This window comes from Schistocerca americana, unplaced genomic scaffold, assembly GCF_021461395.2.
Source record: "Schistocerca americana isolate TAMUIC-IGC-003095 unplaced genomic scaffold, iqSchAmer2.1 HiC_scaffold_315, whole genome shotgun sequence".
Classification (NCBI taxonomy): Eukaryota; Metazoa; Arthropoda; class Insecta; order Orthoptera; family Acrididae; genus Schistocerca; species Schistocerca americana.
In genome coordinates, this window is record NW_025726033.1 from 25,001 (window position 1) to 30,000 (window position 5,000).

At 54.3% G+C, this 5,000-nt stretch overlaps 1 non-coding gene across 1 annotated transcript; it reads left to right on the plus strand.

Moving 5' to 3' along the window:
- The first annotated feature begins 4,380 nt into the window (after positions 1 to 4,380).
- LOC124579882 lies at positions 4,381 to 4,576 on the plus strand. The gene has a single exon (XR_006973030.1). It is a non-coding gene; the product is annotated as a U2 spliceosomal RNA (small nuclear RNA).
- The last annotated feature ends 424 nt before the right edge of the window (positions 4,577 to 5,000 follow it).

A 5,000-nucleotide genomic window follows, 5' to 3' on the forward strand; every position in this document is an offset into this window, starting at 1 on the left:
GGTACCGCCGGCGGCGTCTGATGTGCCTGCTATGGCGAGTGATGTGGTCGCTGTCGAACAGATGGAGGTCGTTCTTCCTACCCCGCCCCTCCCGGCAGATGACGCTAAGTCCCCCCGCCGTCGTCATCGGCGCAAGAAGGCGAACCCGGACCAGCCGGCGGAGGAGGCGGACGGTTTACGTCCCCCTGAGAGCGGCAGTGAGGCTGACTCTCAGGCCTCCTCAGTTTCTCGCTCTGTTTCCGCTGACCGCTCGGGCGGTATGCGGCAAACTGCTCGGCAACTAGAGGCTCTTATCAGTTCCTCGCGAGATCGTGGAGCGATCCCTGCAAAACGAAAACATGACCAGGGTAGCGACCAGCCAATGCAGCGTACTCGTACCCTTTCACATCTTACTGTGTCCGACGCGTCTGCGCCGCCTGGCTCAGACTATCCTGCCGATGGGGGAGGCCTGAACTGGGCTGACGACGAGGGCGATGACATGCGTGATTGAGTGGGGCTTTCCCCACATGAGCTGCTTCGTATTTGTTTCTCACGTCCGGGGTGATATCGCTGGGTTCTGGTGTGGATATTTCCACACCTGCTTCCCTACGGCCGTAACCCTATCTGCCGTTGTCTCCTCTGTGTTGCTCTCCCATGCCTGCCTTTGACCGTCCGCTGGGAGCCCTCTCCCTTTTAACGATCAATATCAACTCCATCTCCAACCCGGTCAAACTTCGATCTCTAAAGGACTTTCTCCGCCTTGGTGCGTTTGATGTGGTCTTTCTCCAGGAGGTTTGTGCCCCTTTTCTATCTGACCTTGCTGGTTATGAGGCACTGTATAACATCGACCCTGACGCCCGGCGGGGTACTGCTTTGCTCTACCGCTCAGAGTTTACTCCATCCCACGTTACCACGCTACCCAACGGTCGCGTTCTTGCATGTATCCTTCAAGATGTCCTTTTTCTAAATGTCTATGCTCCTTCTGGTGCTAACCACAGGCATGACAGAACGACACTTTTTCAGTCTGATCTCCCCCCTTTCTTAGCAGCTCGTCGCCCTATCGTCTTTGGCGGAGACTTCAACTGTGTGGTTGCCGAAGTTGATCAGGTCCCGACGCCTATGCGGTGTGAAGCGCTCGCTTCGCTCCTTCGGGCGGCTGACCTTACTGACACGTGGCGCCACTTCCATCCCGCCTACACGCAATTTACCCACATCTATCCCACTGGAGCCAGCCGTATTGATCGTGTTTATGTCTCGGCTGATTTGACTCCCGCCCTTTGTGCCGTCCAAGTCATACCCGTGGCCTTTAGTGACCACTGTGCGTACTCGTGTTCCTTGCGTATCGCGGGTCCCGTCCCGGTTCCTCGTGGCACCTCTTGGAAGATGAATACCCTTCATCTATCCCTGCCCGAACTTCGTGCTCTCGTCACGAAAACGTGGCAGGATTGTCTCGTGGACACTTCCCGGTACCCTACCACGGTGGTTTGGTGGCTCCGCTGTGCGAAGCCCCGGCTGCGACGTGTTATCCGGCAATATAGTCGCGACGTCGCCCACTGGAAACGTAGCACGTTGGCCTTCTATCAGCAGTGTCTCACTGACGCCCTGACTCTTCCTGCTGACAGGTACGATCAGCTCCACATGCGCCTCAACAAAATTAAGGCGCAAATCCTTCGCTTCTCTCGGGAGAAAGCCGATGGTATGGTGGTGCGGTGTCGTTCTGCATCCCTGATTGAAGGCGAGGAGCCATCCATTTATCACCTTGCCTCTGAACGAACTCGTGCCAAGAAGAACACCATTCTGCGCCTTAAGACAGACGATGGTGCGCGTATCACGGACAACCGTGACGTCCTCCAACACCTGACGGACCATTTCACGCACCTCTTCCAGGATGTTGAGGTCGACGTTGCCGCCCAACGTGCACTTGTCAGTGGGGTGCCAACTTCTTTGGATCGTCATGACCGCGGCTCTTTAACCGAGCCCCTGACACTCGCTGACCTCACATCTGTCCTCCGTGCCTGTCCGGGACGCAAATCACCTGGCCCCGACGGTCTCCCTTATGAGTTCTACCAACAATTTTGGGACCTGCTCGGCGACCGTTTCTGCAAAATGTGCGAGGAGATTTTTGCTGGATGCGACTTACCCGCCGACTTTTTATCTGGACGTATTGCCCTTATTCCAAAGGTGACTGGTCACTGTCGAGCTCAAGACCTGCGTCCTATCACTGTCCTTAACACTGACTATAAGTTGGTGGCACGATGCGTGGCCTCTCGTCTCAAACAGGCGATGACTAAGGTTCTTTGCCCCACTCAATCCTGTGGCGTTTCGCGTCGGAACATCTTCACCGCCGCTTCCCTGTACCGCGATGTTGTCTTCCTCACCGCTGACACTCGCACTCCGGCTGCCATTCTTTCCTTGGACTTCGCCGGTGCCTTTGACAGGGTCTCGCACCCTTACCTGCTGGGCGTTATGTCACGGATGGGTTTTGGGGAGCGCTTCATACGCATCATCCGGCACTTCTTGGATGGAGCGAATTCCACTATCGTGGTGAACGGTTGCCGGTCGCGCCCCATTCCCATCAGGCGGTCAGTTCGACAGGGGTGTCCCTTGTCGATGTATTTGTTTGCCTTAGCGCTGGACCCCTTGCTGCGTGACATTGGCCGGTTGGTCGACGGTGTCGCTCTCCCAGGCGTCACCTTCCGCTGTGCAGCCTACGCCGATGACGTTGGTGTGTTCGTTGCTAACGCCAGGGACATCGATTCCGTTCGGCGCGTTCTCGACGTTTATGAACGGGCCTCCGGTGCTCAGTTAAATCCCAACAAGACCGTGTTGCTTCCGCTAGGGCCACGATCATTGACCGTCGAACGCCCCTGGTACCGCGTTGTGGGGGAACAGCGTATCTTGGGTCTTGAGGTGACTGCCTGTCCGCAGCGTATGTTAACCCTCACGTGGCGGCGGCTTCTCATACGCATCAGGGGCCTTTGCGTGAGCCACGCTGATCGACGGCTCGACCTCCATCAACGCATCCAGCTGATTAATGGTTATCTCCTCTCACGGGCATGGTATGTCGCCCAACTCCTTACGCTGCCGAAGCAGATCGGCCGAGCCATCTCGCAAGCAGTTTATTGGCTCTTGTGGCGGCATGCGCTGTTCAAGGTTGATGCGCTGACCTGTACGTTGCCGAAGGTCGATGGCGGCCTCGGCCTCATTGACTTTTCCAGGAAATGTGCGGCCCTTCTGATACACCGTGTCGCCGCTTTGCGCGAAGCCGACCCCGGTGGGACTACAGCGGTCCTCTTCGACCGTTATCGTCCACACTCGGCGCGTGCACCGGTCTGTTTGACGCATATTCCGTTCCGGCTGACGACGGTCAGAGACTATTACTTCCACCGCAGTTATGTCCTCACAGTGGCCACTGACAAGGCACGCACGTCGAAGCGCCTTTACCAGGCACTCCGAGGCCAGCCCAAGATACATAAATTAGAGGACAGACGACCGTCGGTCATCTGGCGCCAAGTTTGGGCTAATATTAACAACTCAGCCCTTCCCACGGCAGTTTCGGCGCTATGGTACCGTGTCGTCAACAATTTAATCCCCACTAACCATCGCCTGGCGGCCATCCGCCTACGGCCCTCGGCTGCTTGCGGCCGCTGTGGTGACGTTGACACCAGGGAGCATCGCCTCCTCTGCCCCCACGTCACGGAAGTGTGGGCCCTTGCACGTGTGCTCATAGCGCTGATCGGTGGGACGACGCCAGCAAATGTGTCCACCGACTGGTTCCTTACACCTGATCTTCAAACGCAACCCCGGCCAAGACGTAACGCAATGGTGTGGCTCTTGGGCCACACCATTTTCACGATCTACGACCTTTCCCTCGCCGATGCTGTCTCTTTCATGGACTACCTGTGGAGCCAGCATCGCGTGGCGGAATCTGCTCGAAACTATACGACCACTTTTGCCCGGTATTTGAAAGTTGCAATGATCCATGGATATCAAACGGTGTTCCAGGTTGCCTAGGGCGCCTTGTCCAGGCATTGCCTGGGATGCCCCTGGTTCTTTGCACCAATCTTTGACTTGACTCACCCCAGATTCGCAATTGGACCAGTTCTTGCAAAAACTTTATTGGAAAAATAGGAATCACGCCATCAATCTTAGAAGCTTATTCCTTAGTTAATTCTCTGGGCGATGGGATTATCTCGCCAGTTTCATTTCCCTTGTGTGTGCTGCCGTCCCTGTTTTTAATTTCCTTTCATTTCTATCTTTCTTTCTTTCTTCCTTTTGGTTCTCAACTCACTATTTCTTCACACCTGCAGAGCGAGGTGTCTTTCTGAGTCAAGTGTCGTCGCCCATTGCGGCATAGCAGAGTATGCCCCTCGCTTTTAATTTCGTTCCTGGCAACAAGTTATAACTATGTAAAAAAAAAAAAAAAAAAAAAAAAGTGTAGTATCTGTTCTTATCAGCTTAATATCTGATACGTCCTGCATCGCAGGACCAGAATATTAAACTCATTTTTGGCTCATGACGGAGTGCTAGGGGCTTGCTCCACCTCTGTCGCGGGTTGGCCCGGCATTGCAGTACCGCCGGGATCGGCCCACATAAAATTAATTAAAACACAGACTGAAATGGGTTAATATTCTGCAGTGATGAGATATTCCGCTGGTAGCTAAACTTGTCGTAGTTGTCGATGTGCCCAGTAGTTAGCTGCCTACACACCACGATTTCTTTTAATTAATTTAAGATTATCTCAAGCATTTTTTTTTTTTTTTTTTTTTTTTTTTTTTTTTTTGCGGTTAGGCGGACCGCTCTTGCAGCCGCATTACACTAGGCTGGTAATTTATCGTGGCCCAGAGCAGTGCCTTCGGATGCGTCATTGGCGTCTCCTATGGTCCGGCCACAGATAATTTTAATTACATTTTTTGGAGTTATATCCTTAGCTCCTCGCGAACGTCGTCGTCGCCGCCGCACGCACGCAGAATGCGTGTGCAGACACACGTATGCAGTAGGCGGTGGACGATGCAAGCACT